The 16,146-nt window shown below is 44.2% G+C and overlaps 1 protein-coding gene across 3 annotated transcripts in view; it reads right to left on the reverse strand.

Moving 5' to 3' along the window:
• CA10 (carbonic anhydrase 10) overlaps positions 1-16,146 on the reverse strand; it is a 357,102-nt gene that overhangs the window by 189,944 nt on the left and 151,012 nt on the right. The window lies entirely within an intron of this gene.

Raw genomic sequence — 16,146 nt, forward strand, 5'->3', positions numbered from 1 at the left:
GTCTCTTGCATGGAGAAGTATGTTTGTTCAAGGAGAAACGATGTCCTTCAGAGAATCTTGCAAAATTGCATGATTGGAGTGGGACACAATGGCTTAATTGGCTTGAAGTGGTGTAGCATGTGGTTGCCACAGGGGCAGTTGCCCCAGGCGCAAAATTGTTAGACGGAGCAAACTTTCACCACCCAGGGCTACTCCATGCAAACCAGGAAGACAACAGAACGACTCTTCTTATCTCTGTGGCTGTGGTCTCCTGGGTGACATGGACACTGTTAGGCAGTTAAATGTGCATGTGTACTCTGTCCATTTCCCTTCCTCCCATCCATCTCTGCACAGGGTGGTATCTCTGCACAGCCCTGGACACTGGCAACCCACACTACACCACTGCTGGCTTGCCTCTCTGCACTTGCACTAGCAGAGAGGAGCATGGAAGCAACTACTCTATTCTGAATTTTAAAATGGAAAACGTAATGCTGGTGGTCAACAAAGAGGTCTAAAGACTCTCTCAAGGCAAATCTTAAAAAATGTAGTATAAACACCAAGAACTGGGAAACACTGGCCTGCGAGTGCTCCAATTGCAGAACAGCCTTTACCAAAGGTGTCATGGACTTTGAAGACGCTTGAACTCAGGATGAAAGGGAGAAACGTGCTAAAAGGAAGGCATACTTGGCAAACCCTCACCGTGATCAACTCTTGTCTGGAAACCTATGTTCCCACTGTGGAAGGACGTGTGGATCCAGAATTGGCCTCTACTATCACTTACGAACTCATGGTTAAGACCGTGTTCATGGAAGACTATCTTACTAGGCTATGAGTGATCGCCAGAGGAGGAGGAGGGGGAGGAGGAGGAGGAGGAGAAGAAGAAGAAGAAGAAGAAGAAGAAGAAGAAGAAAAAGAAAAAGAAGAAGGTTCAGATCTTTGTATCTTTCAATGATGGTTGGCCACAATGCTGAATGCTATTAACATATTATTTGCATGCACAGGTATTTCTCTCTTAAGATCATCACCTCCCTCCCCACCTTCTCTTTAAAGAACATAAAATCCTGCTGGATCAGGCCAGGGGCCCATTTAGTCCAGCATCCTGTTCTCAAAGTGGGAAACTCTCAGGTAGGACCATAGCCCAAGAACGGTCTCCCTTCCTGTGGTACCCAGCAGCTTGTTTTTCAGATGGAATGCTGCCTTCAACCTGCCCCACCACTGGCAGTTCACACTGCTTCTGCGCTGGGAGGGTAGAAAGAGAAGCATGGAACCCCAGTGATCTGGCAGTGAGCTTCAGCTCCAGCAGAAAAAGAAAGAGGGTGGGATCAGGAAGAAGATTAAGGGGACAGAAGGAGAGGTCCCAGGCTGGCATTTCCCTAGTTTAGCACCACATGCAAACTCAGCCACAATACACAAACATATAAACAGATTCCTTCTTTCTATAGCACCTACATGTGATGCCAAATATTCTCTGACAAGTGGCAGGAAGGACATCAATTATACCTCATGAAGCTAAATGGCTCTTTTTGTCTAATGAAGGACCCATGTACTGTAAACATTTTCCCCATTATCAAGCCCTTGAGCGTAATTGAAAAAGAATCAGACAGAACAAGCAACTGATTTTTGCTGATGCCAAAAAGACAAAGGCATGGACTTCTAATGAGACCCCCCCCCCCGCCTGCCACATCCCCCTGGGGCAGGACAGAATTGCAATGGGCAAGATTTGCAGAAGAGTGGGCTGTTTCATTTCTCTCATTTAAATAACGTGATAGTATACCTCCATGCAACCTTTTTTATTGTGTTTTTCTATTGCATCTTTAGCATGCCTTAGATCAATGCCGCTAACGTCAATGCAGCTAACAAGTAAAATCAAATATAAGAGCCCACCTAAACGAATAATAAAATGTATCAAAATTTAAAATATCATTGTCAGTCCCATAAGAGCCAGTGCACTGCAATGGATATATGGCTGTGTTTAGAACAGAGAGAAGTGGTTTCAAAGCAGTGAAGGTCATTTGGTCACCTTGGGCCAGTCATTATCTCCCAGACAAATCTACCTTTGACAATGCTCTAGGATGCTATGTTGAACTCTGTCCCTCAGCTAGTCAAAGACGCCATGTAAAAAAATACCAAACAAGGTAATGTGAAATTCAGTGAGAAAACTATCTCAACACCACAAAATGGTACACTGAGAGATAAGAGCATCAAGTAGTAAACTGTTGGTTAACCAGACATCTGACTAGTAACTCTTAAGACAAACGACAGAATTGACCCAGGGGCTTTACAACAGGTATTGATTTTCTGACAATGTTATCTGTGATCCTGGATAAAGTTTCGTCTTAGCTTCTGGACAGACTGCTTTACTTTTGTCATCTTAGGAGTCGGAAACCATTATGCCTACAGATTTTGCAGTGTGAAATATTGTTTGTTTCTCTCCCTACCCCCCTCTGCCCTGGTATGTAAACTGATATTAAAGACTAGTCTATTTGTCATTCTGACAGCTCCTGGCTGCTAGAAGAGATTTCGTTATGAAATTTCTGGTCTCCTCCGAGGCTGTTAAACTTCAGAGGTCTTTATCCTTGATTTGTATTTCAGGCATTTTTCAATATTCTCCACCACATGGAACTGGCTCCTACTCACCCAACTGCTCTATTCCTATTCCGTATTTACAGCTCAAATATGCACAGGGAAGGCAAAGAACGTGGCATGCCACAGGAACTCATGAGGAGAAAGAATTAGAACTGGGAAAGGTTCGAAAATAAGCAGAACAGCAAATATTAGACATCACCCCAGAATTGGCCCTACTAAACATCTTCCAAGACAACAATGCCCATTTACACCACAAAGAACTCATAACCCACCTGCTTTCAGCAGCCGGAAACACCATAACCAGACACTGGAGAGACCTGTCAGGAGTAAGCATGGACCAATGGTACCAAATAGTATGGGAAACAGCCCTGCTAGAAAAATTAACCAATAAACTGAAACTGATACGGGGACAAACAGAAGAAGACACCTTTACCCCGGTATGGCTCCCCTTTATCACATACACAACCCAACAAGACAATGACAATAATCCACCAACAGCATACAAATCAATATGGCTAACCTGATCCAAAACACCCACCCACCTCACTCACACACAAAAACAAAGATCACCACAGCCAATCACAAACAAACAACCACACCCTAGGCCAACCCCAACCTCTCTCACCACCAAAGGAACACAAGTGAACAGCACAAGCAATGCTGACACCAAACCCTACAACACCAAACCCTACATACATTAAGCATAACAGAAACATCACCACCCAACCCCACCACCACCCATCTTCCCTCCCTCCACCCCCCTTTTTTCTTCTTCTCCCCCTAATGTCTCAACAAATGAAAAGGATTTGTAAAAATGTTACATGGAAAAAATATGAGAGACATTACACTTACTTCTGTAAAACAAAAAAATCTTTAATTTAAAAAAAAATAGAAGCCGGAAGGAAAAAAAAGCAGAACATCTGTGGTTGCATGCCACAGTCCCACAAGAAGAGGACTTTCTGACCACCTCTGTACATTCTGTTTGTTGTTGTTGTTGTTATCTGTGAAGGCTTCTCTGTTAGGGCAAATGGGGCACTTTCCCACCAACCTCATCCAGCCCCCACCTTCCTGCCTTCTTACAATCAGCCTGTTCCTCTTCCTTAAATCCCAGTGTTGCCCCTTGTAGAGCTCAGCAAGAAGCAGTAAGATGGGTGGGTGGAATAGAAATGAGTTGGCCCTGCCTGACACTGGCTAGGGTTTCACATACTGGTGGTCTACTTAACCTTCTGCCCAGCCAGTTGTTAAGTGCCAATTTTGCTGCAGAAAGAAATATCGCCATGGTAACTTGATATATGGATGAAGGCCTCCTGACTGACTGGAAGCAAACTTTGAGGGTCTTGCTTCAAATCAGAGACCATCAAGTTAAAACTGCAACTACAGATTGTTGTTCAAGACCCTGGTTAATAAGCCAATATAAAACCATAGAGACTTTCTGGCCAACTGAATTCTTTATGGACAAAGATATGTAGGGAAGATTGTTATACTGAAGCCACGTGATAGGCAGGAGGACTGACAAGTTTCTTTTTAACCCAATCTTTATCAGAAGCTTCTTTTTCCCAAAAGGAACAGAGGAGCTGGGAAGTCTTCCACACAAAAATTCAGGACTGTGTATAGTATTAAGTATTAATTAGACACTGGAAGGAATCAAATGTTAATTTCACAGAACCACAGCTTTCCAGCGGAATAGAACATTTTAAATTGGATACTATTCCACAGCTTCCCAAAAGCACACACACATCTTGGCGTCCCTTCCAAAGTTTATGTTCTGTGACAGCTTTGGCTTCGTTTCATGTAGCGTTGCTGGCAGAACATGATGCTTTTACATATCCAACACCACACAATACAGACATCAATATGCACTATGGGTAAGCAGTCGCGGTGTTAACATTCAGCTAGGTTATCTTGTGGGTACACATAAGATGTAGCTATGCGCAAGCTATGTCAAATCTTGGATTGCTAGCTCACTTGACATGGGGCTATGTCTGCAAGCTTCAGCTATTGCGTGGCAAGTCCCCTCCCCCATGTGAAATGAAGACACTGGACACAGTATTTAAGGTGTAAAAGGCCACAACTTTATTGATTACAGAATCGGAAGGTATTGGCCTTAGGCATTGGCTCCTATCGACTACCCGGCATGGGGACCGGGAAGGGTTGTCCACAAGCCGTGGGAGTCCTGTTTCGGACAAGGCAACACCCCCCGGAGTCCTCTACCGGACTACCCTTTCCTTTTGGGGAAGGTGATGGCATTTCCTTCCCCCCTTCATTTGCAAAACACTTGACCCTTGCCAATGCCTAACCGCTCCGCTCGAAAGGGGACAAAGAGGGTGGTCCCCGGGCGTGCCTAGCCTTATATAGGCCAGGCCACGCCTCCCCAGTCCGCTGATTGGCGGGCCGGGTTGCCGACACGCCCGGGGATTCCCTAATCACGCGGGGGCAATGGCCAGCCCCCGCGTATGGGATGTGGGAGGGATTTCTGCCCGCAACCCCCTCTCCTCCCAGGTCGGAAATGGCTATGCAGAACCCCACAGCTCAACTCTAGCTCATTTGCCCTGGTTTCCTGTGAGCTTCAGTAATCATATTATTGTCATTATTATGAGGAGAGGTTGAAGGAGCTAGGTATGTTGAGCTTGGAAAAGGGGAGATTGAAAGGAAGTATGACAACCGTCTTCAAAAATCTCAAGGGCTGTCACATGGGAGCAAGCTTGTTTTCTCCTGCTCTGGAGGACCTGAACCAATGGCTTCAAATTTCAAGAAAGGAGATTCTGATTAAACATCAGGGAGGACTTTCTGACGGTAAGAGCTGTTCAACAGTGCAATGGTTTCCCTCGGGAGATTGCGGACTCTCCATCAGAGGTTTTAAGCAGAGGTTGGATGGCTGTCTATCATGGGTGCTTTAGTTGCATTGCAGGGGTTGACCTAGATGACTCCATCATTCTATGACTCTATGACTGTCCTAGAGTCTGTGCTGATGTGCTCTCCTGAAGATATGCTTTGATATAACCCGGTGAAGTAACCAAGATGAATTAAACAGATTTAAAAAGAGAACTTGATTTAAGAAAGATTTAGACTATTGGAATGGCATGCTGAAGATGAAGAGGTAAAATCGGTAATGAGACACTGGGCTAAAGACGTTGGTTATAACATACGGTTAGAAGAATGGGAGAGGTTATGGAAGGAAGGTATCAATTTTACTGCATGCAGTCTGCTTAAAGAAAATGTCATGAAATGATGTATAGGAAGTATTTAACACCATTTAAACTGGCCAAAATGTATAGAACAAAAAAAATGACTGTTGGAAATGTAAGGAAAAGGATGGTACTTTTTGCCACATGTGGTGGACATGTAAAGAGGTAAAAGCTTTCTGGGAGATGATATATAACGAGTTAAAGAAAATGTTTAGAAACACTTTTGTTAAAAAAACCAGAAGCTTTTCTTACTGGATATACTGTAGCGGGGAAAGAGATACTGAGACAAGATGAAAAATTGTTCTTATATGCAACGTCTGCAGCAAGAATGTTATTAGCTCAGAAATGGAAACAGCATGAAGTACCAACAAAAGAAGAGTGGCAGATGAAATTGATGGACTTTGCAGAACTGGCGAAACTGATGGGGAGAATCCGGAACCAGCAAGATCAAGTACTGTCTTCCCAAAAGACTGGAACAAATTTATATTATATTTGAAAGACAACTGTAAGCAATTAATACCATTAGCAGGGTTATCTGAAGATTTGTAAGATGAATTAGTTACCTATCTGTTTGAGTAATTTAATATTTTAAGTAATGATATAACAAGAATAGGAAAGGAAGTGAAATTCAAAAATGGAAAATTTAATTTTGTAAACCATTAGGCGGGAAGGAGGGAAGTCGTTTGGGCTTGGTTGAGCCAAGAGATTTAATAAGAGGATACAATGTTATGTATTGTGATTACAGTGGTACCTTGGGTTAAGTACTTAATTCATTCCGGAGGTCTGTTCTTAACCTGAAACTGTTCTTAACCTGAAGCACCATTTTAGCTAATGGGGCCTCCTGCTGCTGCTGCACCACTGGAGCACGATTTCTGTTCTCATCCTGAAGCAAAGTTCTTAACCTGAAGCACTATTTCTGGGTTAGCGGAGTCTGTAACCTGAAGCGTATGTAACCCGAGGTACCACTGTATATGTAAAATTAATAAAAATCATTTAAAAAGAAGATTTAGACTATACGATGAAAAAGATGTGTCTATTGTTTATATCTGTCCTCATTGTAAACCATTACAAACAAGAGGGGTTTTACAAAATCTACAGTATCGCTGTTTGTTAAACAAAGTGACAAAGAAAACAAAGCAGCAAAACAGACAGTGATACACATACAGGGATGAATAAATGAGAGGCACTCATGCACTTGACACACCATGGGCAAATTTCAGATTGCAAAGGATGCCGTCTAGATTATGCACCCATCCCACTGGAAGCAAAGGGGCTTGAGTGCTTTTCTGTACGCTCCTCCCATTGATCTCAACAGAATTTAAGCAGGCGTGACTTTCTTTGGATTATGTCAAAGATGGGAGGAAGCCTTATTAGGGAACATCTGTTCTCTTCCTGCAGTTATTCACATGTTGTTAGGCCCACCAAGAAGCTACCATGGTTTGACAGGAAAATCCTCTAACATCACAATGCTATGCTGGACCTGCTCAGAATATTTACTTCGAAGTTAGACCCAGTGCACCAAGTGATGATTATGTCCAAATAGGATTGCAGCCCAAGATTATTTAAGTGTCTATTGAAAGTCACTTGAGTGATAAGCAATCATTATTGCACATACCACTTTGGTGTTCCCCTAAGACTGGATTAGGAGTATAAGACTTAAGTTTTAAAAAGTACTGTATTTTTCTGTGTATAAGACCATATTCCCCCCCCATTATTTTTTTAAAGTTTAAAATTGGGGGTTGTCTTATACATGGAATGTTGCCATTATTTATTTCTTAATTTGGGGCTCAAAAAAGAGGGGCCATCTTATACATGGGGGTGTCTTATACACGGAAAAATGTGGTAATTATTAAAACATGGTCACTTCCTGTGTCTGTAGATGGAATATTTGGAGAAAGAGGAGTCACAGAACTGTATAGAATTGTACTGACCTGTTGGGTGCCGAGTTATGGTTATTAGCGATGTTCTAGCTCAGGGTTTCCTAAACTTGGATCTCCAGCAATTTTTGCACTACAACTCCCATCATCCCTAGCAGGCAGGAGCAATGGGCAAGGATGATAAGAATTGTAGTCCAAAACCAGCTATAGATCAAAGTTTGGTTTGGGAAATGCTGTTTTAGCTGAAGGTATAGAAGAAGAAGAAGAAGAAGAAGAAGAAGAAGAAGAAGAAGAAGAAGAAGAGTAATAGTAGTAGTAGTAGTAGTAGTAGTTTGGATTTGATATCCCGCTTTATCACTACCCAAAGGAGTCTCAAAGCGGCTAACAATCTCCTTTTCCCTTCCTCCCCCACAACAAACACTCTGTGAGGTGAGTGGGGCTGAGAGACTTCAGAGAAGTGTGACTGGCCCAAGGTCACCCAGCAGCTGCATGTGGAGGAGCAGGGAATTGAACCTGGTTCCCCAGATTACGAGACTACCGCTCTTAACGACTACACCACACTGGCTCTCAACCAGCTTTCCTTCCCCAGCCTCTAACCAACTGAGCTGGTACCTTCCAGATGTTCTGGATTACAACTCCCATCATTCCTAGCTGGGGTTGATGGGAACGGTAGTCCAAAACATCTGGAAGGCATCAGGTTGGAGAAGACAGACTTAAAAATAATAATTTAAACAAAACTTCATTTTCCAATAGACATGCTATTAGCAAAAGGTTGATTGCCTGGAGCCCCTATGAATAATAGTTAAGTTACAGCATGAATTCATTATTTGCATCTTTATTTGTTAAAGTTTCAGACGTTTGTATCAAACTTAATAACTTTCCAAACACTATACATCAAAGCTTCAGATTATTAAGCCCTCTGAAAATCAATCACATATCAGTTTTCAGATGACACTGATGTCTTATTGCTATTCATTCCTCCTGGACCATTTCTAGCAGTTCATTTTATATTCCCGCAGTGTTGAAATATGGCTCGTGCCAGTATCTGTCCTTTTAGTAATCACCAAAGCATAGCTTGGCAGTTGTCATAAATTACACTCTCGAAGAAGAAAAAAATGCCAGTAATACTCTGAATTGATTGAACAGCATGGAATCAAAACTAGCTGTCAGAGAATCCATTTGACCGATCTCTCCCTCTATCCTTATCCCTTCTTTTAAGTCAGAAGACTTCTAGTATTGCAATTATTTTGTGCCAACATATGCTGGATGAACCAATTATTTATAAAAGCATTATTTTAAATGACTCTGCAATTGCAATTTTTTGAATGTGCTCTTTCAAAAGAAAGCTATAAAGGATACAATTGAATAATTTTCATTTACCCACACAGCATTACGGAGTTTAAATAATAGCCTGTGGCCAGTGCAAACTGATTTATTCAGCCTCAAAACATCCACATCAGGTGGAATGGCTCTTTGTGATGGCAGAAAAAGAAGACACCATTTCAATCAAACTGCAGGTGCCTTCCAAACATACGTGAAGCCAAAGGCTGGGTTATTCATTATGCTAAGAAAGGCTCACAGCAATGGCTGGGAGCTTAGGCCCATTTGGCTCCTTGGGTCTCATTAAAATAGTCTCTACTCAAGACTGTTCTCTTGTCCCACGAGTGGGAAGCAGTGGTCATTTTCCCAGCTGGAGGGGAAAATAATGGTATGGTTAGTAGAATGGGCAGCAGAACTAGTAAAGACTGTTCTGTAGAGCAGAAGGTTTCGGGAACGGGGCAAACTGTGGGAAGAAGAGTGAGAATAAAAGCAACATGCAGGTGCAGGCAAGGCCACTCTCATATAAGGATACTAGCGGATGAGACAGCAGTCCTTGAGGGATAGAAACACGGGATCCAAAGGTGAAGACCTAAAGCCCTAGTGGGTGACGTAGAATCATAGAATCATAGAATCATAGAATCATAGAATCATAGAATCATAGAGTTGGAAGAGACCACAAGGGCCATCGAGTCCAACCCCCTGCCAAGCAGGAAACACCATCAGAGCACTCCTGACATATGGTTGTCAAGCCTCTGCTTAAAGACCTCCAAAGAAGGAGACTCCACCACACTCCTTGGCAGCAAATTCCACTGTCGGACAGCTCTTACTGTCAGGAAGGTCTTCCTAATGTTTAGGTGGAATCTTCTTTCTTGTAGTTTGGATCCATTGCTCCGTGTCCGCTTCTCTGGAGCAGCAGAAAACAACCTTTCTCCCTCCTCTATGTGACATCCTTTTATATATTTGAACATGGCTATCATATCACCCCTTAACCTCCTCTTCTCCAGGCTAAACATGCCCAGCTCCCTTAGCCGTTCCTCATAAGGCATCGTTTCCAGGCCTTTGACCATTTTGGTTGCCCTCCTCTGGACACGTTCCAGTTTGTTGGCATGGGCATCCTAGAATACGCTCAGACTCCTCTGCTGTAAACTCAGGTCCACGACGTGCCCAAGTTCCATGACATACAGGCTGATGTAGAAATAATTCCCTGAGCTTGGGTGAGGAAATGTGACTGGACTGCACCATCATTTCTTATTGGCTGCGATAACTGGGGCTATTAAGAGAAAGTACAGTGGTACTTCGGGTTACATACACTTCAGGTTACAGACGCTTCAGGTTACAGACTCTGCTAACCCAGAAATAGTGCTTCAGCTTAAGAACTTTACTTCAGGATGAGAACAAAAATCGTGCTACGGCAGCAGCAGGAAGCCCCATTAGCTAAAGTAGTGCTTCAGGTTAAGAACAGTTTCAGGTTAAGTACGGACTTCCGGAACGAATGAAGTACTTAACCTGAGGTACAACTGTACTTCTTCTCATGAAATGAAAAAAAAATGTTTAAAATAACTTTTGTAAAAGAACCAGAAGCCTTTTTTATTAGGAATTATAGATACTGACATTCCAAAGGAACAGAAAAGACTTTTTATGGAATTGACAACAGCAGCAAGGATGCTACTAGCCCAGAGATGGAAAGAAGAAAGAGTCCCGACCAGAGAGGAATGGCAAACTAAGCTGTTAAACTACGCTGAAACAGCAAAAGTGACTGGAAAATCCAAAACACTAAATGCATTAATTGACTTTTACTCCCCTTGCCACATTGTGAGAGCCAGTGTGGTGTAGTGGTTAAGAGCGGTAGTCTCGTAATCTGGGGAACCGGGTTCGTGTCTCCGCTCCTCCACTTGCAGCTGCTGGGTGACCTTGGGCCAGTCGCACTTCTTTGAATTCTCTCAGCCCCACTCACCTCACAGAGTGTTTGTTGTGGGGGAGGAAGGGAAAGGAGAATGTTAGCCGCTTTGAGACTCCTTAAAAGGGAGTGAAAGGCGGGATATCAAATCCAAACTCTTCTTCTTCTTCTTCTTCTATCACTTCCACTGGAAGTGTACCGGTGCAGTTGCAACTCCAGGAAAACTTATAGGTTAAATATTATGTGATATAAGGCATTTTGAAAATGTGGATAATGCTAAATTACCCAGAAATATGACTTCGGGAATCAGTTAGGAACATTGATCCATCTAGTTCGATATTATCTGTGCTGACTAGCCAAGGCTCTCCAGGGTTTCAGGAAGTATTTCCCAGTTATACCTGGAGTTGTCAGGGTCTGAATTGGAGATATTTTGCATGCAATGTGCTCAGACCAATGATCTGACTTGCTATACAGTATGTTTCTAAGCCTAATGCACAATTAAAGCATATAATAAACACACCTAATGCTATAGTAAAGTAGAGACACCACCTTGCCAACAAAGGTCCGTATAGTTAAAGCTATGGTTTTCCCAGTAGTGATGTATGGAAGTGAGAGCTGGACCATAAAGAAGGCTGATCGCCGAAGAATTGTTGCTTTTGAATTATGGTGCTGGAGGAGACTCTTGAGAATCCCATGGACTGCAAGAAGATCCAACCTGTCCATTCTTAAGGAAATCAGCCCTGAGTGCTCACTGGAAGGACAGATTCTGAAGCTGAGACTCCAATACTTTGGCCACCTCATGAGAAGAGAAGACTCCCTGAAAAAGACCCTGATGTTGGGAAAGATGGAGGGCACAAGGAGAAGGGGACGACATGGACGAGATGGTTGGATAGTGTTCTGGAAGCTACCAGCATGAGTTTGACCAAACTGCGGGAGGCAGTGGAAGACAGAAGTGCCTGCCGTGCTCTGGTCCATGGGGTCACGAAGAGTCGGACACAACTAAACAACTAAACAACAACAAACAACAATGCTATAGGTACTGTCCCTGAGCAAGGGCCCAGCAATATGAGCAATAGGATTCAAATTGCAAAGGGCATATCTAGTAATCCAGGTGTAGGCTTTGTGTCTTCTATAGGACACCAGGCTGACAACTTTTCCTTAATGCAGTTTTCACTCCCTATGAGCAAATTGGCAGCAATTTTAGTGTTTTTAAAAGAAAGTGCTATCTCAGGCACTTAAGTCATCTTGGGCATAAGGAGCTGTGGTGTTCGTTGTCTGATTGACATGGGCCTGTACTCGCCTCTTAATAAATTCTTTTGTTTTGCTCCAGTGGTGCTTGTGTGTTGTGAGCATCAAGGGAAAAATGCAAAAAGCAGGATTATTTTTCTTTTGCTTGTTTGTGAAGAACAAGAGGATGCACTGCGTAAATTAATGAGAGCCTGAATTTTCGATTAGAAGGGAGAGTTTATCTGCAAATGGGCTTCTTGTTGATTTCTTTTTAAATACATATAATCAAAAGACAAAGGCAGCCTTATTATGAGAAAATTGCAGCATGTGGGGTTTCTTCCGATACTTGCATTCCTTCTGGGGCAATTCATCTGCATGTAAACTCATTAAGTATCTCAAGCTGATATTTCAGGTCTTGGAATCCAATTAGGTGTTCTAGTGACACACTGTCTCGAGGAGCTGGAGAGGCTCTTTGTAATAAAAAGGAAGCCATAGAGTAAATAATGGAGGGATGATTCCATGACATCATCTGAAATGCTTGCAGATTGATGGCACAGGGGGGGAAATCCCAAACGCTGCACCTGTTTTCTCATTCCCCACTCCCTATTATTGTGTATTAAAGCATTCCACCAGCTCAGAGACTGGGGACCTTGCCCAGGGACATCGTGGTGCCTGTGGGCACTGGGTGGTAACTCCTACTATAAGTTAGATCAGTGGTTTTCAACTAGTGCACCACGGCAGCCTGTAGCACCTTGAATGACAATCAGGTAAGCTTCAGGCAGCACCAGCTGCCTGCCTGCCTTCCTTCCTTCCTTCCTTCCTTCCTTCCTTCCTTCCTTCCCTCCCTCCCTCCTCTCTTGCCCTCTTGCATCTCTGCCTATTGGAGGCTCACAAGCCTATTTGTTGCAGCGGCCCTGGCTACAAGCTCCCCAGGTGAACGGTGCCTTTGCGGTTGGCCAGGGGCATAAGAGCCAACTCCTAGGTGCCAAGGGGTTTTTGCCCCCCAATAATGTATTTGAGGGCACGCCCCCAAGTTGATGGGCATTGTCATTCCAATGGTGTGCATGCACCTCATCATGCGATCAATTATGTGGGTGGGGCTTACCTGCGCCCCCTATTTTATTCAGGTTGGCACCCCTGGCCAGGGGGCTCTGATTGCCAGGAGCTAAGGTGGCCTCAGAGAAAGCAAGCAAGCAAGCAAGCAAGCAGCTGAGGGAGCCCAGCCCTTGCTGTTGGGAACAGGCAGACAAGTGGGAGGCCGGGCAGTGAGCTGTCTTGTGCTCACTGCATACAAGGCCTGCCTGGGAGCTGAGCGCCTGACACCAAAGGGGAGTCTCTCTGCCATGCAGGCCCAGCAGCGCCCTCTGCTGCTGCCTCCTGAGGCGAGTAAGCTGATGGCCTCACGTTCAGCCCACTTTGTCCAGTTTCTGTTGGGCCACTAAGACCGGAGGCATCATCTTCCTAGGCCCCCGTGGGACAGCATGAGGAGGCAACTCTCTTTGGGGCAGAGGGTGGTGGCTCAGAGACTAGCAGATGCTGCAGCATCCACCTCGATGAGAGGGGAGAAGAGGCTGGGGGAACCCTCCACAAGGGAGGTTATCCAAAAAGGGGTGAGGAGATGCTGGCTTGGGCAGGCAAGGAGTGACATAACTGGGCTCCTGAGACACTGTAGCCTTTCAGACCTTTCCCATTGGTTGGGTGCGTGTTGCTCCCGGGAGGGAGGAAGGAGTCAATAGACACCGAGGGTTGGTTCAGAGAAAGAGTTTATTTCTGCTTTCCGGATAGCAGAAAGGCACTGTGTGATCAGTCACAGCAAGCACACTTAAAGAGCAGTTACATACAGCTTATATCCCCTTCAGGTCCCCTTTCCCCCTCCCCAGGAATCCAGCCTCATGAGTTTGTACACGTAAGTTTACATCCTTGAGCATGAACAGAAATTCCTGTTTCTGTACTCTTATCTTGGGGTAAAAAGGTCACCCAACTATAGGAGTACTCCTGGCGCCATCCCGGGGCGTGGGGTGTCTTGCAAGGTCTGTGCGTCAGCGTGGTCAGGATAGTTACAGTTGATAAGATAAGACCCAGATCCGCCATCCCGTCTCCACTTGGAACTGACAAGGCCATCCATTAAGCCTTCATGGACTGATAAAGGAGAAGGCTTTGGGTAACCTGTTCCTTCAACACAAAGCACATTTCCCATAGGGGAGCTGCAGAAACAATGAAGTTGGTCAAGAGAGCCATGGACTCAAAAATGTTGAAAACCTCCAGGCTATAGCTTTTGCTAAGACACTGCATTAAGCCTCTCTTGATGTTAAACAGAAAAGCCATTTCTTCTAATCAGCAAGTTGTAAATGGGCACATGATCCATTCACCTGGAGGTATGAAATGGGGTAGTTGATGATGCAGAATAAAGCAGAGGTGTGTCCTACCCATAGAGTTCGGACAACGCTTAAAGAGGCACATCAGCTTGTCCATTGACTTTCCTACAATATGCAAAAGACGTGCTCGACTTGCTTCTAAGAGTGCAAGAAGTGACCTTCCAAGTGACCTTAGCTACCTCATCTTAAACACGCAGCAGCAGCAAAGTGAAAACCCCTTCCACAACATGAGGAATTCAAGTCTCCTTGGGGTGCCCCATTATAGGACACAACAAAGCCAATGCTTAAAAACTGATCCATGCAGAGACATTCATTGCTCTGCGTCTAACCACTCAATGACTTGCCACCAAATGGAATACATGAAGTGCTTTAATTGAAAAGCATGGGGCAAAAGGTGTTGTCAGGCGATGTGAGAGTGCGTGGTGCGGTTCGTTGGATCTGTGGTGATCGTTGCACAAGTAGAAGTTATTACTCGATGATACAGCAATGATGTAAAAATGTAAAAGCTTCCCTTAAGTCAGTGATGGCCAAACTTGGCCCTCCAGCTGTTTTGGGACTACAGTTCCCACCATCCCTGACCACTGGTCCTGTTAGCTAGGGATGATGGGAGTTGTAGTCCCAAAACAGCTGGAGGGCCAAGTTTGGCCATCACTGCCTTAAGTTGTTCTTAAATGGGATCAACTGAATTTTCGAAGCAGAAATGGGGAACTTCCCTCAGTCCTCCCAAACATATTGGTGTGTTTTTGCTTTTTTATGGCTATCCATAGGCACAATGAGATACTAGCTAATCAGGGATCATATAACGAACAAAAGCAGGCCACACCACTATAAAGGCAGTCAGACTGGCTGCACACTTGTGGGGGAGAGGGAATGTTGCCTGTTGCCAAGTGAATGCAGGGGTTCCTACCCCTCTGAGAGTAAGCAATGAAACCAACATAGTATGATTCAGAGAGGGAGCGGATGCACCCCCAAGGTAACTGAACACATACCAACTATCTTTCTGCAATTGCTGCAAAGCCCACCCTTTTAGCTCAGCAAATGAAAAGAGAGAGCATCACCTGGTGGCCTAGGCAATACGGGAAGTGCTTCCTCTCTCTCTCTCTCTCTCTCTCTCTCTCTCTCTCTCTCACACACACACACACACACACACACACAAATACAATGTCTATTGCACTTTGCTCTTCTTTGCTGTCCCTGTGTGCAACCATCACTGGTAGTGGAGCTCCTTTGGCCACAAAGAGGCAACAAACTCCACGAGGGGACTTCACTTCAGAGCTATCCCCAATTCATTAAAGATTTTAGAGCGTGGAGAAAAATGCAAGGGACAGAATTCTCTGCTAGTAGCCCACACTGTTAAAACTTTATGAAGCATACCAACAAGACCAGGCACCTCTGAGTACAACACTTAAAACAACATTAATAAGACTAAAGTTAGAACTCATCTTATGCAGAAGTCTCCAAATATTAAGAAAAATTTCCCTGTATTAAGAATAGTACACAAGGCACATTAAAGCACGTCATCAGAAAGATATATGCAGCACGACATAAGTGTATGTGGTTTTGAAAATGGGAAGGATAAAATGTACAGCAGCTACAAGAGTGTGAGGGTTCTTCCAGGCTTGCCATTGCTCTGCTGCTTTCCTCTGGGAAAACCCAATATTAGCCGCTGAATCAGTGCAAATGTCAACCGGGTTTTCTCT

Source organism: Podarcis vaucheri (assembly GCF_965113315.1).
Source record: "Podarcis vaucheri genome assembly, chromosome: 2".
NCBI lineage: Eukaryota > Metazoa > Chordata > Lepidosauria > Squamata > Lacertidae > Podarcis > Podarcis vaucheri.